This window comes from Ceratotherium simum, chromosome 9 (assembly GCF_057802395.1).
Source record: "Ceratotherium simum simum isolate JZ-2026a chromosome 9, ASM5780239v1, whole genome shotgun sequence".
Taxonomy (NCBI): Eukaryota; Metazoa; Chordata; class Mammalia; order Perissodactyla; family Rhinocerotidae; genus Ceratotherium; species Ceratotherium simum.
Window position 1 is genome coordinate 27,189,870 of NC_141908.1, and position 23,655 is coordinate 27,213,524.

A 23,655-nucleotide genomic window follows, 5' to 3' on the forward strand; every position below is an offset into this window, starting at 1 on the left:
TAATCTAAAAATAGCAAGTGAAAAAAGAAAGCTCAAGGTTTAAACCTAAAACACCTACAATATAAAAATCACTCTATATTTTTCAAAGATAAGTACCAATCCAAGAACATATACCAAACACATGTGACTGGGGATCTACTGGGGGGCTTGTGGGAAAACTGGAGCGGGGACTGGGGTTAAAGGAAAAGAATAATACCACAAAACAAGAAAAGGGTCTTGTCCAGACCACTGATAACAGGGTGTCATAAGCTGAGGATAATTAATGAAACTCTCTGAACGAGAGGCCCAGAGAATTTTTTAAGCACTATATTTCCTTTTCCAAATATCTGTAAATTTTTACTCTGAGGCACTTTCATTTATATAGCATCTAATGTGACCATCTGTTTACTAAAGGCCAATACATCAGGGGAAAAAAGAAAGAAAATTAGGGGTTTTTTAGCCTATTGTGATGCCAATGTTTTAATCTTTATTAAAAAATAACTGATTTGAACGATAAAATTCTTCCAACAAACTTTTTTATATTTCAGTTACCATTATACAAACCACCACAGCTATGCAACATAACAAAAAATATATACTTTTAAGAAAACTGGGGCTGGCCCGGTGCCATAGTGGTTAAGTTTGCGCGCTCTGCTTCAGTGGCCCGGGGTTCACAGGTTCGAATCACAGGGCACGGACATATGCACCGCTCATCAAACCATGCTGTGGCAGCTTCCCACATACAAAATAGAGGAAGATGGGCCCAGATGTTAGCTCAGGGCTAATCTTCATCAGCAAAAAGAGGAAGATTGGCAACGGATGTTAGCTCAGGGCACATCTTCCTCACCAGTAAAACAGAAAGAAAACTAACAAACTATAGATTTCCTTGCTGGTAATTATTTCCTAAACAGTAATTCTAAAGATGCAAATAACACTACCCAAAGTCGTGGAAGCAGCAATTGCACCACCTCTCTTAATAAACACAGGATCAGACGCAAAATGTAGCTCTGGAAGGCTGTTTAATTTAAAACCACATCCACTACCTATGCGCACATGCTTTTTGAATATACATATTAAATGCCAGGTTCCTTAAACTGTGGCCTCAGATCACTAATCAAAACTTCTGAAGGCCATTTCCACTCCTCCTGGAGGCATGTCATTTTTATCTTTTCAGTGCCAGCACGAGCACCCAGCGCATCATGGGTCCTCAAGAAAATGTTTTTTGAAGGGATGACCTCAGCAAATGGCAGTAGGTATAAATAAAGGGAAGAGTGTATAAAATTAAGCAATGATGACTGATGACTAACTTTAACTATCTGAAGGACTATCTGAAAATACAGTCAGTGAAAGTTGTGCTAATAAGCAAAGCACATTTGGTCCTCCCTAATACATACACCTAGATATAGGCCTCTGAGAACCTGCAAGGGCAACCTAACACCCAAGTGCTCCTCTTCTGTTCTACCGTAGCACCCATCTCCACTCAGGCATGGCATACAGAATACATCCGCATCTCTACCATTTGATTACAAGTCATTGACGGCTTATTTATTTGTGTTCACCTATCCCACCATAAATAGTGCCTGTCCTCAATAAAAAAATATGTTGATCAAAAGAGGTTAAACTAGAAGACTCTCATAAAAGTTAAAAGAAAAGAGAAATATATGGATTACATCAGAGAATGAGTAGTGTACCATCTCAGATTGCCCACCGTAATGCCCTGTCTTTACTGAGTGAGCGCTACTTAGAGCAAATGAATGGACCCTTTATTTCTCTCTATTCCTTACTCTAGAACTACAGCCACGTAGAACAATGTATCTTTATGGCAGCATGATGCCTGGAGTAGGTAGTATACTCTTACACATAAGCTTATTCACTCAACAGGCCACATTGGAGATCTACTTCAAGATCCCTTAAAGGCTTTCTATTTTAAAGACTGATTACATAAATACTCAATAAATATTTACAGAACATCAACTATGTGCCAGGTTCTAGGCTAGTCAGGCACTATGGGAGAATCAAAGATGAGTAAAGCATTCGGTGAGCTTACAATTTAGTAACAAGGATTTGACAAATATTCAAAGGACTGTAATATCCTAGTAAGAAAAGCACCAATATAAAGAAATGACAGACTTTGAAGAATAATTAGGATTTTGACAGAGAGAGGTAGGGAAGAGTTTTCAGCAAAGAAAACAGTACTACCAAAGAAAAAGAGGTAAGTATAGGAATGTTGACCAAGAGCATTAGTTAGGTACTAAAAAGTAGAAAATAAGGGTAGAAAAAGCAGACTAAAGGTTAACTGGAGAGGCACTTAAGTGCCAAGGCTAAATAAACTTCCCTTTGTGAGTAACAAGCACAATCCAAAAAAAAAAATAGTTTGAAGGAAGAAGAGTCATTGAAAACTGAAATTGGTCTCAATATGGACAAAATACTGGAGGAGGAAAAACAGAAATTAGGAAAACTAGGAGAGGAACATTTTCAATAGTCTAAGGCTGTAGAAGTCTGTAACATAATTAAAAAGAAAAAAAGTCAACAAGAAAGAGGTTGAACAATGTTCAGCTATTTTTTATGGCAGGATATATATAAATAAAAATCCTTTTTAGATGTACACAGAAATTTCTAATTTTTCTTAAATTTCAATACTAAAAATGAGAGTAACAGGGCATTTCTAGTGCTGGCTATGATGGAGTAACTGGCACCCGATGTGCCCCCATTCCACCGTAATCAACCAGAAAACTGTACAAAATATAAAAACCTGTTTTCATACATTGGACAATATGGCAGTGCATAACTGTGATCTCTGAAGAAGGGAAACCAATAAGGTGAGCTCTATGGTTTCTCCAGTTTTCTACCTAGAGGCACTCTGTGGACCACGGTGCAAGGAGACAAAAAGTGCATGGTGCTCTAGCTCAGTTAAGGAAACAGACAGAGTTTTAGGGAGGCTGAGGTGACTAGAATTTGTAAGGATACAGTGCATAAGAGAAAGGAGCTATGCAGAGAAAATGTTCCACATACCTACATAGGGATCTCATAGGCACATTTCTGATGAATATAATAATATTATAAGACTCCATGCTACTGGCAGAAGAACAAATACAAGAGAGTAATAACCTGAACACCACCCCAAAGTCACACAGGCCTAGAAGACATGCAAGATTAGAACAGAAGAATAGAGAGACCTCATTGTTCATACATGGCATTCAGGGAGCCTGAAAAAGGGTCACACCTATTAATAAGACTACATTAGCTCTAGAATAAAGGCTACTCAAGAACAATCCTAACAAAGTTTAAAAACCAGCCTCAAAAAGATCAACCTGATCCACAAAGAACTTAAAACTGTATGCTAAGACTAACAATTTTTTAAAAAGAAAATAAAATCAGGACACTCAACAATACAACATTCACAATGCCCATCAGCCATCCAAAAATTACCACACATGTGAAGAAGAAAAATGTGACTCATAACTAAGACAAAGTAATAGTAAACAGATCCAGAAATGGCAGAAATGATGGAACTAACATACCAGGACTTTAAAACAGCAAGTACATTAAAATGATATTAAGAATTTATTTATTTATTTGTTTGTTTGTTCAGCTTTGTTTTTGTTTTTGGTGAGGAAGATTGGTTCTCATCGGTTCTGATGGCAACATCCGTTGCCAATCTTCCTCTTTTTTGCTTGAGGAATGTTGTCCCTGAGCTAATATCTGTGCCAATCTTCCTCTATTTTTTGTATATGGGACACTGCCACAGCATGGCTTGATGAGTGGTACGTAGGTCCATGCCCAGGATCCGAATCAGCGAACCCCGGGCCACAGAAGCAGAGCACGCAAATTTAATCACTATGCTACTGGGCCAGTCTCAAGAATTTATTTTTAAGTGCAACGTGATAATGAAAGAAATGAAAGCTATTTTGAAAAGTAGAACTTCCAGACATGAAATCAAAATGTCTTTTTAAAAAACTTCACTAGATGGTCTTGTGACAATGTAGAAGACAAGATCATTTAACTTGAAGGCATAACAATAAAAACTGTCAAAACAGAAGGAAAGGAAAAAGAGGCTGAGAAAAACTGAACTGAGCCTCAGTAACCTGTGGAATAATATCTAGTCATTAACTATATGTGTAACTGGAATCCCAGAAAGAGAGCAGAAAAAAATTTTGAAAAAATAATAACCTGAAAGTTTTCAAACTTGAAAACCATAAACCTACAGATCCAAGAAACTCAATGAACCTCAAGCAGGATGCACAACAAAAAAACTACATCAAGACACACCATATTAAAATAAAACAAACAAAGCTAAAAACTGGTGGTAAAGAGAATACGTAAAAAGCACAAAGGTATTTAAAAAAAACACAATATTAGATTCACAGGGAAAAAAAGATAAGGAACTCTACTGACTTCTCATTCAAAGAAAAGAAAAAAAAAAATAAGCCAGAAGACAATGGAAAGAAATTTTTTTAAGAGCTGAAAGAAAAAGAAGAAAAGAATAACTGTCCAGATATAGTTCAAAAGTAAAGGCTAAATAAAACATTTTCAGATAAAAGGTCAGAATTTGTTGATAGCAGACCTGTGGTATAAGAAATGTTAAAAAAAGTTCACCAAACTGAAGAAAAATTATACTATATGGAAGTACAGATCTACATGAAGGAATGAAGACCACAAGATAGGGTAAATATGCAGGTAAATATAACAGACTTTTTCTCATTTTTTAATTTCTCTAAAATAAAATTCACTATTTAAAGAAAAAATTAAAAACACTGTGATACTTTACATAATACACAGAAGTAAAATATACAATACTACAAAGAACAGGAGGAAAAAATGCCACATATTCGTGTAAAGCTCTTAAACTATACATAAAGTGGTATAATGTTATTTGAATATAGACTGTGATAAGATGTGTATTATAAATCCTATAGGAACCACTAAATTAAAAAATATACAAAGATGTATAGCTAGTAACCCAAAAGATGAGGTAAAAATAAACACTAGGAAGATACTCAACCAATCCTAAAGCAAGCAGGAAAATAAGACAAAAGGAACAAAGAACAGATGGGACAAAGAGACATATTCCTAATGAAATATATCTATTTCAAATACTTTGTACATGTTTTGCTGTCTTTTGATTATTGATTTTAAAAGTTCTTTATATATTGTGGATAGAGATAGGATTTACAAATATTTTCTCCCAGTTTGGCTTTTCACTCTCTTGATGGTGTCTTTTGAAGTATAAAAGTTTTTAATTTTGATGAAGTCCAATTTATCTATGTTTTTCGTTTGTCACTTGTACTTTTGGTGTCCTCTAAAAAGGCTTTGCTTAACCCAAAGATACGAAGATTTACTCGTATGTTTTCTTCTAAGAGTTTTATAGTTTTAGTTCTTGCATTTAGGTCTATAATTCATTTGGCATTTATTTAAATAGATGGTGTAAGAAAAGGGTCAACTTTATTCTTTTGCTAATGGATACATAACTGTTCCAGCACCGTTTGTTGAAAAGACTATTTTTTCCCTATTAAATTATCTTGGTACTCTTGTCAAAAATCAATTGAACATAAACTTTAGGGTTTATTTCTGGACTCTCAATTCTGTTCCACTGATCTATATGTCTATCATTATACCAGTAGCACACTGTCTTGATTACCACAGCTTTGTAATAAGTTTTGAAATCAGGACGGGTCCCTTACTTTTGTTCTCCTTTTTCAAGATTGTTTTGACTTTCTGGGTACCTAGAATTTCCATATAAATTTTAGGATCAGTTTTTCATTTTCTAAAAAATATGGCAGCTAGAATTTCGATAGAGAATGCCTTGAATCTGTAGACCATTTGAAGGAGTACTGACATCTTAACAATATTAAGTCTTCTGATACACAAACATGCAATGTCTTTCTATTTATTTCTTTAATTTCTTCCAACAATTTTTGTAGGTTTCAGAGTACATTTTCTGTACTGCTTTTGTTAAATTTGTTGCTATTTGATTTTCTATTGCTTTTGCAAATGGAATTTTCTTAATTTCACTTTTATATTGTTCATTGCTAGTGTACCGAAATACAACTGATTTCTGCATATTGCTCTTGTACCTTGCAATTTGCTGATCATTTATTAGCTATAATAGATTTTAATGGATTCCTTAAGACCTTCTATAGAGTTCCTGTCATTTAAATACAGATAGTTTTACTTCTTCCCAATCTGCATGCTTTTCTTTTCCTTACCTAATTGTCTTGACTAGAACCTCCAGTACAATACTGAATAGAATTGGTGACAGCAACATTGTTGCCTTGTTCCTAATCTTGGGGAAAAGCATTCACCCTTTTACCATTAAGTAAAATGTGAGCTGTATTTTTACACAGATGCCTTTTACCATGTTGAGGAAATTTCCTTTTATTCCTGGTTTAAGTATTTTAGACATAAAAGGGTTTTGGATTTTGTCAATTGATTTTTCTGTCTAATGAGACAATCAGCTCAAGGTGCCATAACAAAATATCATAGACTGAGTGGTTCAACAACAGGAACTTATTTCTCGCAGTTCTGCAGGCCATTCAGAAGTTCAAGATCAAGGTGCTGGCCAATTTGGTTCCCCGGTGAGGGCCTTCTTCCTGGCTTTCATCAAGTTGCCTTCTTGCTGTGTCCTCACGTGGCAGAGAGAGCAAGAGAGAGAGCTCTGATCTCTTCCTCTTCTTCTAAGAACACCAATCTCACCATGGGGACCTTACCCACATGACCTCATCAAAGCCTAATCGCCTCAGAAAGCTCCGACCTCCAAATACCATCACTTTGGGAGGTAGGGTGTCAACATATGACTTGGGAGAGACACATTCAGTCCACAACACTCCCTCAAAAAAAATATCCCTCAGAAACATAGATTTACAAATCATTAACAAAATATTACAAATCAAATTAGGCATAATATTAAAAAGACAGTACATCATAACCAAATGGGGCTTTGAAATACAAAGGCTGGTCTAGAATCTAAAATCGAATTAACGCAATTCATCACAGTAATAAATTTAAAAAGAAAAACCAAATGATTCTATAGATACAGAAAAACCACATGGCAAAATTTAACATTCATTTACAAGAAAACCTCTTAGCATACTAAAAATAAAAGGGAAGCTACTCTACCTGATATAAGGCACATATAAGAAATTTAAAGTTAACATCCTATATAATAATGGCAGTCTGAATGCTTTCTCCCGATGACCAGAAACAAGGCAAGGATGTTCACTCTCACCACTTCTATTGAACACTGCAGTAGAGGTCCTAGTCAATGAAGAAAGAAAGAAAAGAAAAAAAAAGAGAGAGAGAGACAGAGAGACAGAGAGACAAAGAGAGACAGAGAGAAAGAAAGAAAGAAAAGACAAAGATTAGAAAGAAAAATGTACAACTCTCTTTGTGATTAACACCATCATTTATATAGATCATCCTGAGGAATTCACACAAAAAAGCCAAAAGAATTAATGGATGAATTAATAAGGTAGCACGATACAGGTTCAACATATAAAAATCAATTGTATTACTGTATAACAATGACCAGTTGTAAAATTTATTTTTTAAAAATAAATAAATAGGCCAGCCCGGTGGTGCAAGTGGTTAAGCGCCTGCGCTCCGCTGCGGCGGCCTGGGGTTCACCGGTTCAGATCCCGGGTGCGCACCGATGCACCGCTTGGCAAGCCATGCTGTGGCGGTGTCCCATATAAAGTGGAGGAAGATGGGCATGGATGTTAGCCCAGGGCCAGTCTTCCTCAGCAAAAAGACGAGGATTGGCAGATGTTAGCTCAGGGCCAATGCTCCTCACAAAAAAAAAAAAAAAAAACTTCGCATAAGGGCCGGCCCTGTGGCTTGGTGGTTAAGTGCGCGCGCTGCGATGCTGGTGGCTCGGGATCGGATCCCGGGTGCGCATCGAGGCACCGCTTCTCCGTTCATCCTGAGGCCGAGTCCCACATACAGCAACTAGAAGGATATGCAGCTACGACATACAACTATCCACTGGGGCTTTGGGGGGAAAAAATAAAATAAATAAAATCTTTAAAAAAAATAAATAAATAAATAAATAAATAGCATTTTTAATAGCATCCAAAAATATAATTCATTTCCTATCACTTAGGATAAATTTAACAAAAGACATTAAAGACCAGCACAATGAAAACTACAAAACACTGCTGAGAGAAATTAAAGAATAAGTAAATAAATGGAGCTATACCATGTCTGTGGATTGGAATAACTCAATATCGTCTAGAAATTAACCCTACTCAAATTGATCTATAGATGCAATGCAATGCCAATCAAAAATCCTACAGGCATTTTGTATAAATGTACGAGCCAATCCTATAATTGATACGGAAATGGAAAGGACTTAGAGGACCTAAACAATTTCAAGAAAGAACAAAGTTAAAGAACTTATACCACTGATTTCAAGACTTAATATGAAACAGGGTGATGTTGGCATGATAGACATACAGATCAATGTAATAGAACAGAGTCTAGGAAAAGATCCACACATATATGATCAGTTGATTTTTAACAAAGTTTCAAGATAACTCAAAGGAGAAAAGATAGTTTTTACAACAAATGGTCCTTCAACAACTAGATATGAAAAAGAATGAACCTTGATCCCTAACTCATACTCTACACAAAAATTAACTCCAAATGGACCAGAGACGTAATGTAAAAGCTAAAACTAAAACTTTTAGAAGAAAACACAGGAGAAAATCTTCACAACCTGTAGTTAATCAAAGATTTCTTAGACAAAACCAAAAAAAAAAAGAAAAAAAGCACAGACTAGAAAAAGAAAATACTGATAAACTGGATTTATTCAAAATTTAAAACTTCTGCTCTTCAAATGACACCATCAATGAGAGAAAAGAGCAACCTACAGACCAGGAGAAAATATGTCTGACAAAGAACTTGTATCCAGGTACATAAAGAACTCTTATAGCTGAATGACAAGAAAATAATACAAATTTTTAAGATGGCAAAAGATTTGAACAGATACTCCACAAAAGAAGATAAACAAATGGTCAATAAGAAAGGACTCCAGGTCCAGCTGCCATTAGATGGTAACCACGTGAGAAACCCCCAGGGAGAACTACCCTGCTAAATCCAGTCAACCCACAGAACTGTGAGAGAGACTCATAAGCTATTGTTTGAAGCCATCAAGTTTTGTGGAAGTTTCTTACACATCAATAAACAACCAGAACATCCATTCTTTTCAAGACGCATGTGATGGAATAAAAAATATTATAAATAAGTGGATACTGACTAAAAAAAAAAAAAAAAAGAAAACGAAAAGATCAACATCACTAGTAATCAGGGAAATGCAAACTGAAACCACAATGAGATACCACTGCACACCCACTACAATGTCTGAATTTAAAAGAATGGTAACATCAAGTGCTGGCCAGAATGTGGAGCAACTACAACTTTCATACAGTGCTGGGGAATATGGTACAATAATTTTGAAAACAGTTTGGCAGCTTCTTATGAAGTGAAATGTACACTTAGCACATGACAGTACAATTCTACTCCCGGGTATCTAACCCAGAAGAATGATAGCACACGTACACAGACTCATACATGAACATTCAAGGTAGTGTCATTCCTAGAAACACGCCAAATGTCCCCGAAGAGGTAAATGGAAAAGCAAATTGTGGCACATTTATAAAATGAACACTACTCTGTGGTGAAAAGGAACTACTACGACATATAATAACATAGTAAGCTTCAAAAACATCATACTGAAAAGAGTACATAATGTGTGAATCTATTTATATGAAACTTCAGAGCAAGCAAAAGTAATTCATAGTGAAAAAGTCAGAGCAATGCTTGCCTGGAAATTAGGATGACGGAGGGAGAAGTGACTGCAAACAGATGCAAAGGAACTTTCTGAGGTGACAAAAATGTTCTATACCTTGATTGTAGCAGTAGTTACAAGGTGTGAATATTTGTCAAAATTCATTGAACTGTACATTTAAAATAACTGCCTTGTATTATATGTAAATTATACTCCAATATATTTGATTTAAAAATTAAAAAGGAAAAGTAACATTCAGACATTTGGAAATAGCATCATTGCCCAAAGATGCCAATAAAGGGCACATCAAGTTTTACTACAGGTTTAACCCCTACATAAAGTCTTTTATTCAATCAATTATGTATTATGTGCCAGAATGATTCTAAGTGTGGTGGTACACAAAACACAGAAAACAAAATGAAATCCCCTGTCCTCATTAAGCTTTCATTCGAACAGGAAAAGACTGACCATAAAAAAGTCAAGGTAATATACAGTAAGTTAGCTTGGGAAAGTGCTAACCAGAAAAATAAAGCAATTGTGGGGAGGGGTATGTTTTAAATAAGATTGTCAAGGAAGGTCGCACTAGGAATGTAACATTTCAGTAAAGATCCAAGAAAGGTTAAGGAGTAAGCTAATGCGTTATCTGGGGGATGAGCATTCCAGGCAGAGGGAACAGCAAGTGCAAAGGCCATGAGGCCAGCTATTCAAGGAACAGTATGGTGTCAGGTGTGAATGAAGAATAGTAAATAAGACAGTCAAAAGATGAGGTTGCAGGTGGGGCAACAGCAATAGCAATGTAGTAGCAATAGGCTACGACAAAGACATTAGTTTTTACAGTGAGTGAGAAAGGAAACAAAGTTTGAAGAATGACAAGACTTGACTCATGTTTTAACTGTGATTATTTTGGCTACTGCACTGAGACTAGACTGCAAAGCTGGGTTATGGGTTGAGGATTGTAGGAGGAAGCTGGCAGACCAGTCAGGAGGCTATTAAAATAACCCAAGTAAGAGACAATAATGACTTGGACCAGGTAGTAGCCGAGGTGGTGAGAGGTGGTCAGATTCAGATTCTAGACCGATGTATTTTGATGGCAGAGCCAACATGAACTACTGACAGATGAGGTGTGGATGTGAGAGAGAGAAGAGTCAGGGATGACTCTAAGGTCGTGAGTAACATGGACTTGTCATTAAGTTAGATGGAGAAGACTAAAGATGAAACGAGTTGGAGTAAAAAATGCGTTTTGAGCATTTTAGATTTAAACATCTTCAAATATCCATACGGAGGTATCATGAGACAACTGGATATGTGTCTAGAGTTTAGAGAAAAAAGCTTCTTATAAATTAAGATTTTTATTATTGTTTTGCAAAGTAAATCACTAGGTATGATGGTCTATGTGTAAAACTTTCAGGAAATAATCCGTACTTGAATTTAATACATTAGGGCCTCAGTACTAATGGATTGTTTGTCTGTTTTCTGATTTACATAAATCCATACAAGTCTGCTAGGCACTTCACACCTTTATTTTTACTTTCACATCTGAAGTACAGCAATATGGATAGATAAGGTGTGTATTTAAGATAACAACTTGAACAGACACATTCCTGGAGCTACAGCTATTTAAAAGTGACACTAGCATCAAGATACTCATTCTTATTCTGGTAAGGCTTTAAAAAACAATCACTTGTTAGGAAACTAATTGCACTGCCAAATGCTTCTTAGGATCATATGTAAAAATCATCATCTTCTCTACATTTTACTGTTTTAAATCAAGGAAAGTAATAGACTTTGTGATTAGACTTAGAAGTTTGGTTTTGATGCTTATAACTATCTAGGTTCTAAAGTGAATAACATTTCCATACTATATCTCATAAAGAAGACACTTTATGCATAACTAAAGAAACGTGAAAATGACATGTAAAAATACCAAACTTCACCAGGAATTATAACATGGGCAAGCATGCTTAACTGGTGGTTGAAACCATTTATTAAAAAGTAAAATTTGGGGGCCAGCCCCGTGGCCTAGTGGTTAAGTTCAATGTGCTCCACTTCGGTAGCCCAGGTTTGGTTCCTGGGTGCAGACTTACACCACTCGTCGGCAGCCATGCTGTGGCAGCAACCCACGTACAAAATAAAGGAAGATTGGCAATAGATGTTAGCTCAAGGAGAATCTTCCTCAGCAAAAAAAAAGTAAAATTTTCAGCGTGAATGAGCATTATTTCTTCCCAGCCATCTACTCATTCCCAATTCCATGTCTTTGATTATTCCCTCATGTTAGAATGCCTTTCTTCCCAGCTGATATCCTTCTCTGCCTTCAAGGCCCAGCCCAAACTCAGCCTCCTCCACAAAGCCTGCCCTGAACCCCAGTGGTATTCAGTTCTTTCCACATTCTCAAAGCACTGACACTTACATGTCTAGAGCACTTATGTCGCTGTGTCATGGATTAAGTTTAGCTATTTACATTAAAGTAGAAGCTCCCTGAGAACAGAAAATCTTAGTCATCTTTACCTTCCCTAAAACGCCTAACCCAGTACCTTTCATATCAGGTTGTAGATACTCCCTAAAGGTTTGCTCAACTAAATTAAAATCCTATTAAACTAAGAAAATGATCAAATAGACTGAACTCAATGGGATACAGGTTTCCTCCACTATCCGAAAGTTTGCTTTAAGCCACTTCACTTTTACAAAAGACTTACATTAGCACCTGTTTTCGCTAACCAAAAGAAATCCGAAAAGGATTTTCACTTTTACAAAAAAGGCAAAAAGCAAAAACAGCGTTCAGTTTGTTTTGCAGCAAGCCATTACAGAGGCAGTGCGCACCCGGCGCAGCGAGAGCAGCGCCACCAAGCTCTTTCCCTGGGAACTAAATGCAGCATCTCAGCATCAAGCTGCCATAACTTTGCATTGCGTCTGTGAGCATCTGTGAGCATCTGTGCTTTATCTCCACTTATTTTGGTAGGTTATTTTTTGGGTCTGAGAATGCTCAAAAGTTTTTCCCATATAAATTAATGCTAATTACTTTTTCACTTTACACCATTTTGGCTTATGAAAGGTTTCATAGGATCACTGTACTTTCGGAAAGCAGGGGAAACCTGTATGTGCTTTCATCTCCTTTCATCACTTCAAACACACTCTTCTAGATCTCACTTCCCCATCTCTCCATAACATCCCAGATAAATTCTATTGCTTCTCAGTCACTTTCAAGTATTGCAAAATACAGTCTAGTCCTATTTAAACCTTCAATTTCATATTTTATTCAAAGAGTATCCACACACCAACACCTGAATCCCAGGCCAGCCAAGAAAGAACATAATCTGTTTTCAATATTCTTCCTGGCTCTTTCACTTTTCTCCACTTCCTTCCTCACTTTCTGCTTCCTCCAGATCAGGATAGGCAGAGGAAGAGGGACAAATGTCTTGTTGCTTAGTTCCATGGGGGTTTACCGGATAGCCAAGAAGCAGGATGGTGTTATCCTTGTGTAACTATTGATAGCACCTTCTCTCATTCTCAAAGGAGCCCAATTTGGACAGTACATTTCAGGTCTTCACGGCAGGGTGGCCATAAGTTACAGCAAGCAAAGAGGCTGGCCCCTCCACCCTGCACAGTTCCCTGGTATGGGAGGTGCATTCTCAGGCTCACCTCCTACTATCCCACCCATAGTCCCCTCATATGGCAGGATCCATCAAGATAACTCAAGCCTGAGTACTTCCCATGGTGTCTGCTTGGTCCACAAAAAAAATCGCACCTTACCACACCAGATAGACAAATGCGAACTCTTTCCACTACTTCCCTCTCACTCAACATGCCATCTCACTGGCTCCAGTCACTCTCCTCCCCTCCAGAAACAAGTCTATGCTCAGGAATGCCCCAAACTCTAGGAAACGTATGTCATGCTCTCTCAAGCACTCTCTGAAAGGTGCCATTCCAGTATCAAGAAACAAGATTCTGTAACTCAAAGGTCCAGACATGAAGTTAAATACCAATCTACACTTCTGGCAGACACACCCAAATCCTGGACTGGGAACAAAAAGTCCTTTTGGGGAAAAACAGGAAAATGTCACAGAACTAACTCCCCACTAGATTAACAATTCTTCACCTGAATGAAGAATTGTAATATCCCTTTTCTAATTTCTCTTACATATGGGAAGTGGGTGTTGCAGTTCTCTTTTAAGCCCCACACTCTTTTTAGAATGCAAGGATACTTATCAACCTTTATTTTCAGCTTCGGAGCTTTAGCTGAAATCCTGAAACAAACAAGTCCTAGGCATCATCCTATTATCTTAGGTGAGATTCCCCTACATTACATCTACTGCTTACCTATTACAAGGGACCCTTATGTTAAGCAACTCAATGTGAAATAAAGATTTACCAAAAAAAAGAGGTGACTAAACACATCAAGGAAAACAAAAAAGGAGATTCCTCATCTGACCAAACAAACTTCATCTTAGTAGATTAGTACATTATTCATACTTCAAACATCTCACTTAATTATACATACATTTAATGGAGAGCCACTGCATAAAATAGAGAATGCCCACTTTAAAATTCAAATTAAAACATATGCTACCTACAAAATGAAATGACAATTAAAAATTCTGTACAACAAAGTCAATAATTGCATATCTAAGTCAATCTTAGATATACTATAACTACAATTTTTCAAAAATAGATTTATCATAAAACTATTTACTAGATTTCAGTTATTATTTGAAGAATATTCCTAAAAGCTCTCTAGCTATATAAAAATCATTTAGTACAAACCAATATCTATACCTAGTACAAACTGTAGAGATTTACACATTTGAACTAAAAATGCACGGTGGGAATGGTGTAACCACTTTGGAAAGTTATATACTTCTAAAGTTAAAACATACACCAATCCTATGACAGAACTACTCCAATCCTAGGTATTTAACCCACAGAAATTAAAACATATAGCCACAAAAAAACTTATACAAGGATTCTGTTTATAGGAGCTTTATTTACAATAGCCAAAAACCAGGAAAAAAAATTCAATGTCCATTAACAGAATAATGGATAAACAAATTGTGATAAAATGGCATATTATTCAGCAACAAAACAAAATGACCACTAATACACACAACATGGATAAATCTCAAAACCATTATATTGAGGAAAAGAAGCCAGATACAAAACAGTACATACTCTATGATTCTATGTTACATAAAGTTTAAGAACAAGCTTACCTCATCAATGGAAATAGAAATCAGAACCATCACTGTCTATGGGGAAGAGAGGGAAGGACTGATTGAAAAGAGACATAAGGGAATTTCTGGGGGGTGCTAAAATGTTCTATTTTTTGAATAGGAATAATTATATGGATGTATACACATGTGAAAATTCATTAACTGTACACTTAAAAATGTGTGTCTTTTTTTGTATATAAATGACACCCCATAAAACTGATTTAAATCACATCTGATATCTTACTTCTGGATGATGTCAAGGATAATCAGCTAATGTACAGTGTAATTTCTTGCCTAAAGCTGAATATATATTGGTAATAATCATAACAAACTTACAGCCTTAATCAGATTCTAAAACACAAATCCAAGTCTAAAGTGTTTACCCACTGTCACAAGGATATACAAGGATACTGTAGGCTAATTTTAGCCTACAGAAACACCCATGAGGATTCACAGAATGAATGGGAGTAATCAGCATATCTTTTCTTGGGAGGTCATGACCTCAAATAGGTGGTCACTTTTGACTACCACAAAATATGAATACAACTTCACGTTAAAATCACTTTTTCTCCACTTATCCAATATTTTCTCTGCCTACTAGCAAGTAGAGCTTACTGCCCTACTTCACTAACACCTATTTCTAAATCACTTTTCCTGACCTCTCCTCCCAAATTTTCTCCTTTTTTGAGTAAAAACTCTATTTAGGAATATCACATAACCACTTCACTCTTGAATAGCCCTCACTTCTTGCCCTTTGTCCAACTGCCTTGTTTGCCTATGACCTGTTTGCTACTTTTTTCCTATATTTTCAAGCAATTAAAAAAATATTTTCCATTTTAACATTTTAAGTTCAATAATTTCAATAGTTTTTTCTTGTCTTTATTACCACATTCCTCACCAAGGTGCCAAAGAACTCACATTGAGGCTACTTCACCACGCTGCCACCTTGGCTGAGCTTTTTTACTTCACTCCTCCTAGCGGTCCAAGGACCAACAAAGCCAGACTCCTTATCATTTCACTCTATACCTCAAGAAACATAATTAGATCATTTGACTCCAAAGCCCTATTGCACAGTCGTCTTTTACATTTAAAAATGCTGCTGCTGCTGCATTATTCACCATAGCCAAGAAGTGGAAGCAACCTAAGTGTCCCTCGACCGACTGGATCAAGAAGATGTGGTATATATATACAATGGAATACTACTCAGCCATAAAAAAAGACAAAATCGTCCCATTTGCAACAACATGGATGGGCCTGGAGGGTATTATGTTAAGTGAAGTAAGCCAGAAGGAGAAAGACAAACATCGTATGATCTCACTCATATGTGGAATATAAACCAACACATGGACAGAGAAAACTGTATTGTGGTTACAGGGGCAATGGGGGTGGGGGGTGGGCACAAGGGGTGAAGGGAGTCATATATATGGTGATGGACAAACAAAAATGTACAACCCAACCCAAAATTTCACAATGTTAAAAACTATTAAAACATCAATTAAAAAAAAAAAAAATGCTGCTGCTGGGGCCGTCCCCGTGGCCGAGTGCTTTGAGTTCTACACGCTCTGCTTGGGTGGCCCAGGGTCTGCAGGTTCGGATCCCAGGCACGGACATGCTCCGCTCGTCGGCCATGCTGTGGAGGTGCCCCACGTACAAAGTGGAGGAGGACTGGCATGGATGTTAGCTCAGAGCTAGTCTTCCTCAAACAAAAAAAAACAGAAGACGAAGATTGCCAACTGATGTTAGTTCAGGGCAAATCTTCCTCACCAAAAAAAAAAAAAATGCTGCTGCTAAGGCACTGTTCCTAACCAAGTGGCTGGATGTGTCCCCTCCAAGGAGATGATGTTTTGTTCAGGCCTATAGATGTCTGCTTGTAAAGCTTGTAAACATTTACAGTTCTCATTTTAATAGGCTTCATGACACTGTTATCCACTGTTATTCCTGTACCCCAAACTATTTGGTAGTCACCTTAGACTGCATCAGACTGCTTTAACCAATCCTCTTTCAAGAACTTTTTCTACACATTCTATTTGGAGTTGATCCAACTCAGCTTATGATATATAAAAGTTACTGTGGTAGCTCATTATCATCCACTCTTCATACATGGATTTTCTATCATGGCATCACTTACATCTAAAAATACAGCTATACAATACTATACTAATACCAAAGACAACCCATTATATAGCTGGAAGAGTTCTAGAGTCCAGATACAATATTTGCAAACGTATCTTCTCACTGCTTTCCAAGGAGGCTTCAACATCCTTCCACAACACCAACATGAAGTCATTCATGTTAAAAGCCATTAATCTCAAAATCTTCCCATAATGTATGCTGGCCTTTCAGATTACTTTTTATTTCTTCATTTATCAGACAATCACTGAAGAGAAAGCCTCTGCACAAAATGAACCACAAACTGTAGGACTCTCTGTCTTCACGTCTTACTCTAAGACCTTGGGTATACCACTTAGCTTCTAGTTTCATCATCAGGAAATTGGGATAATTGCATCTGCTTTCAAGGATGTGGAAATGTTACAAATAACTTATGCAAAGTGTCTTACTCAATGCTTAGTATATAGGAGGCTTTCAATAAATAGTACATGATAATAATAAACCACTCTATTCCACTGATATCCTTACTCTAGCACCCGTCAATCCAAAATACACAGTGCTTATCTGTGATTTTATTATCTATCACATGACAACCTCATTCTTTTACATTCCACTAATTTCCCAATGCCTAGAATAGCCTCACTTTCTCCATTCACAAAATTACCTCCCACTCGATTTAAGGAAAAGCAGCTTTAACCAGGGATTATGAAGTTAGGGGAAAGGCAGTGAGAGAAGGATCCACCTAAACAGTCACTGCTCTACTAAAATGGACACAGTAATGTATGCCTACTACAACCTTACCTTAATCTTTCTTCAAGTCTTTTTTTTTTTTTGAGGAAGATCAGGCCTGAGCTGACATCCATGCCAATCCTCCTCTTTTTGCCAAGGAAGACCAGCCCTAAGCTAAGATCTATTGCCAATCCTCCTCCTTTTTTTTTCCCTTTTTCTCCCAAAAGCACCAGTAGATAGCTGTATGTCATAGCTGCACATCCTTCTAGTTGCTGTTATGTGGGACGCCGCCTCAGCATGGCCGGACAAGCAGTGCATCGGTGCGCACCCGGGATCTGAACCCAGACTGCCAGTAGCAGAGGGTACGCACTTAACCGCTAAGCCATGGCGCCGGCCCCCTTCAAGTCTTTTTTGAAGTCCATGAAAGTAACAATCATGTCTTCCTTATGTCCTATAAATATCAAGACTAAACAGATCCTATATAAAACACAGTCAGTGGACAAAAAGACCCTCTAAATCCCAATGTTTTGTCATCTCAGAAATCAATTCATGAGAACTCACCACATGGCGGGCTGGGGGAGGATAACACTAAATATTCTTTTGACCACTGATACAAAACTAGTTTTAAACACCTGGATTTTCTTCTTCTCCCGATTATACTCAAATTATTATTGTCTCAGGAAACCATCTAAAAGATTAATACAGATGCTTTTTTGCAACTATGTTCTCAAATGATAACGTTCTCAAATGTTATCAAAATAGATAACACTATTCTTTCTTCAATGAAGTACTTTTTCATACTCACTTTTATGAGATGTCTTCTCAATTTCAGTAAGAACAGGTGAATTAAGAATAACTGCAACCTATCAAGCTATATTCATGCATTCTTCTGTATAGTTTGGAAAAGGTTTACTTTAGGAAAAAAACAATAATTGCAATATACAAAGTGCTCTGCTTATTGTCCCCTCCCTTTTATAGAGGTTTCCAGAAGACCACAACGGAATTCCTGATTTGAATGGGTTATCAATGTTAAATCTATATGTTTCTTATTAAATATATCTTATTTATAAAGTAAAAAGGTATTTGCTGCTTTATTTAAACACAAACACACACTCACAGTCTTTCCTAAAGTACCTTATACTTGAAAATGGCAAAGTTTTCCAAATATTAATCATAATAATCCCAAATAAAATCTGCAGGGTAGTTTAATTATGGCACAATTAATGAATGACAGAGCATTTTATTTCAAAATCCCTGAGTTCTAGGATCTAAACATCTATAAGAACATCTCTTTCATTTCATATTCAAAAGAGTTTAAGGCATTCAAGTGCTACAACACACCTGTCTTTCAGTTATAGGCATTACTTCAATGAAGATAGCTTAAAAACCATGAAATGAAATCAATTCCACATAAAGTATGATTCTGATCTCTAATCTGACTTGTAAACGAGATGTGTGTAACTTGCACTATTCAGCAACCCACAGATCTCTTTCCTAGCAGGATGGCTACGTTAGTTGCACCGCCCTCTGAAATCGTGCAGTAGCGGCAGTGGCACACTGACAAACTGAATAGTATATGCCTTGGATAAAGATTTCAAGGTAAGTCATGAGGGAATCTTTCTGTTTGTAGATGAGCTGTATGAACTATATAAAATGTAATCTATGTTTTATATCCTGGGCTGCCAGAGTTTTTGTTGAATGCTAAGATGAAAAAAATGATGAAGATTCACTGAGGAAAAAAATGCGATTCGACTTTAAGAGAATCCACCCACCTTATTTCCTAGCACTGCTTTCAAATCCTCTATAACTGGTATAAATAGATGTATTCCAAAAGCAGGGACTCAAACCAAATAAAATATTGATTTGGTTCAGAGAATACTTTGACATTCCAGGTTTCTTGTGATTCAATAGTTCTAGAAAATACACGGGTTTATTTCCAGTTCACATCTGCTCACTAAATCATTTTAAGCGAATTTAATTAATAGGTCTGAAGATACTAATTTATTAATAGTTATTAATTAGTTATTATTAATTTATTAACTGTTCTATGCACATTAATACTGTACAGTATGATTTTCTACTTACTATTGAGTTCAAAAGTCTACACAAAAGGATGTTTTCCTAGAAAATTCTGGGTATGGTAGCTTATTGTAAATACAAATATATTTTACTCTCACTTTAGGGGAGAACAAAATTTCAAAAATCCCGCAAGCAAAAACTTCCATGTGAAAATCGTAGTCCTTAAATTAGCCTTTTTAGGTTAAGCAGAGGTTTTCCTTTACAGTATTTTTGTTAGAGTAAGAGAACCAAATCTAAAACGTGATAACTACATAAGTTCTATAAATAGACAGGATCTTTAAAGTCTGATTCCCAAAGCAATTACCATATATCATTATGGAATGATAATACATTACACATTCCCAAGATCAAATTTACTTCAACTACTGCACCCCCATCAAAAAAAAAATCATTATTATTTAGTCATGAAGTCCTTGGAATCATAGCACAGCTTGATGCCATACTGGTGTCACACTCTGCCAGTCATCCAAAGAATATGCCAGCCTTCTTTTTCAACTTCTTTGTCTACTAGTGCATCACTGGACTCAGCAGGCAGCTCACCCAGACAATTTCAGTAACGGATTTTGGCTCTGTGCATTATAGATGAAAATCTGTACGAAGTATCCAGTTTGTCTTATAGCTGAGAGATCAGAACCTGCTGCAGATGTCACATCTAAATTCTTGAACGGATTTTTATCATCAGTGTCACCTATAAAACAAGACAGTGTCACGAACAGCATTGTCCTTAAGAACATCTCTTTCAGTAACACTAAGTTTCTGCATCATAACTGATAGTTATTTATTTGCCTAAAACATGGTTCAGCAAACTAGAGCCCATGGGCCAAAATTCAACCTACTGCCTGTTCTTGTACAGACATGATCTAAGAATGGATTTTATATTTTTAAATGGTTGAAAAAAGTTTTTTAAAAAGACTAATATTTTGTGACATGTGAAAATTATATGAAATTCAAATTCCAGTCTCCATAAATAAGGTTTTATTGGAACATAGCTACTTATTCATTTATGTATTTTTCTACAGCTGCTTTCACACGATAATGGCAGACTTAAGTAGGTGCGACAGAGACCATATGACCCATTAACCCTAAAATATTTACCCTCTAGTGCTTTAAAAATGTTTGCTGACTCCTGGCCTAGAGAATATTTAATGGGTAGATAATAATGATACCTACTGTCTGTTGCATGAAGAAACTGAGTATAATGAACCAACTGTTCCCCTGTATTACTTTCATCCATCCATCTAATAAATACTTCTTGGGCAGGCCTGTCACTCCACTACAGATAGCTGTAGTCACTTTGCTTCCCACTTTGGCTCAGGCTTGCCTCAATCCAAGGTGTCAATATTGCCCTTGGGCAGGAAGAAGATAAGGAGCTCAGCTTCAGGTCAAATTCTAGTTTTCCAACGCTAGCCTCTTCTGTGTCCCCAAGTTCTCCTGGTTCTGGATGTCTGCTTTATACCAACTATTCTCCATAACAAGCTTCCTGTACTAGATACCAGTCTTAGAAGTTTATATTTCCTGCCAGAGACCCCAGGGCAGTAGGCTGAGTCACAGCATTCCTTGCTCGCCAGTTCTATCCCTATTCTAACAGCCACCCTGTAACATAAATTTGTTTGGGGCCCTTGTGGACAGCTTGCATATTCCAACACTCTCTTGGCCTCCAGCACTCTTCCTGATCATATGATCAGGAGTTCATCGATCATATGATGAATGATGCCCCTGGAGTTCATCAATTAACTTTTATATTTAAACCTGTACCTGACCTATAAATCTGAGTTCAACCTTCCCAATTGGCCTGTCATTGTTTCTTCAGCTCAGTTCATACAATTACCAAACATAAGTGCAAAACAAAACAAAACTCTATATAGATGGATTTTCTACCTAGGACTACCATCTTAAGACATCTCTTATTTTTTAGCAACTTCCCCAAAAGGAAATACATCACCCCCAAGCAGCATCCAGAACACCCCTTCTCCTTTTTCCCTCCACCACTGCTTGTTAGCCCAAAGTTTCTATATCTGCTTCATCTGAGAGTGTTACCCACTACCTTCTACCCACTTGGGGTGCCTAAGATACCTGTGTCTCTTGAACATTGCTTCAGAATGCCTCTCTGGCTTCTAATAAAGCTTCAACACTCCTATTTCTATGTAAGGGGGAACACGGGGCTTCTTACCACTGTTAGACTGCAATGGAGAAATCTATTTGGCTAGATTTCTAGAAGTCAGAATATAATTCCCTACAGGAAGATGTTAATAGTCTACAACGAGACTATGCCCATACTATTAACGGCACTATGGAACTCAACTGTAATTCATATTACATTGTGGCAAATAACTAACTCACAAACACATTCATAAGTTGTGGATAGACTATCTAGAAAACAGCTATGAAATGTCAAGACTTTACAGCAGACAGATTAGCCTAGTGTAAAGGCTTGAGAGAAAAATGGTAGTTTATTTTCAGCAAAGTGAACTTCACTACAACCCTGAAGTAGCTTGCCATGGTGAACAGCTCTGAAAACTGCCTGAATAGCTCACAACCAAAAGAGTGCTATCAAGAATTAATACGCTGACTGGAACGACCATTAACCATATCTCATTTCTGCATAGCAACCATGTAGGTAGCATCAATCTTAAATAAAAAAGAAAATCTTTAAAAACACACACAGGAACCCTCTGCCCATTTGGGGAATGACATGGAAGTCCAGTGACATATCCTTGAGAAAAGAAACAAGGCATGTAGTCCATATTCCAAAGGAATACTTAGAAGATTAAAACTTTAGAACTTTTACTCATTTGATAAATCTAGTCTCTTTCCCTTAAAAAAGCAGTTCTCAAACTTTTTAGCATCAGGACTCCTTTATGTTCTCAAAAATTGAGGACTCCTAAGAGTTTTTGTTAATGTGAGTAATAATTATCAATATTTACCATATTAGAAATTAAATGAAAAAATTTTAAGTATATAGTAATTCATTTTAAAATGTTAATAATGTATTTAACATGACAAGTAACATATTTTATGAAAAATTACTCTCCTAAACAAACAAGCTTAGTGATAAAAATGATAGTTTTACAACTTTTGCAAGTTTCTTTTATGTCCAGCTTAATAGAAGACAGCTGGATTCTCATATCTGCTTCTACATTCAATCTATTGTGATACATTGTTTTGATTAAACTATATGAAAAAGAATAGCCCCACACAAATATGTAGTGAGAAAGAAGGAAGTATATGTTAATATTAATAGCCTTTTCAGATAATTGAGATGTACTTCTTTGATACTACACCAAAACTTGACAAGTAGGAGTTTAAGGGTTAGTTGTAACATGGAATCTAATAGCACATAAACTTTTTGCATTCTGTTACCTGCGTTTCGTAATGGTCTTTTACCCATAATTCTGTAATAATTATCACTTTGAAAATATTGGTTTATTGAGTTATGCAGATATTCCAAATCTTGACATAACTAATTAGTACCACAGCAAAAACTAACATGCATTAATATCACCACCTCTCCCATCAGAAAAATCTTTAAGTATTGAGAAGACGGCAAAAGCATGGCAAGCGATACAAGTTTTCCGAAATTTTAATTTTTACTTGAAAGCTCAATTTTTATCATCAGCAACAAATATTGTCAGTTGTTTTCCCTGAAATGACAGGCTCATTTGTTCATTTTCAAGAAAATGACTGCCAAATATCTAAGTCCAAATAATCATAGTTTGTCTAGTCATTCTTTCAAGTAAAAATGATGTTTCACACAAAATATGGCTAGTTCAG

General features: G+C 36.5%; 1 protein-coding gene across 2 annotated transcripts in view; it reads right to left on the reverse strand.

Moving 5' to 3' along the window:
- Window positions 1-23,655, reverse strand: part of QTMAN (queuosine-tRNA mannosyltransferase) — a 410,331-nt gene that overhangs the window by 382,462 nt on the left and 4,214 nt on the right. For both annotated transcript variants that reach the window (XM_087435128.1, XM_087435127.1), the window contains one exon: window positions 20,425-20,572. The gene's annotated coding sequence lies outside the window, so the exon portion shown is untranslated. The remainder of the gene's footprint in view (window positions 1-20,424; window positions 20,573-23,655) is intronic.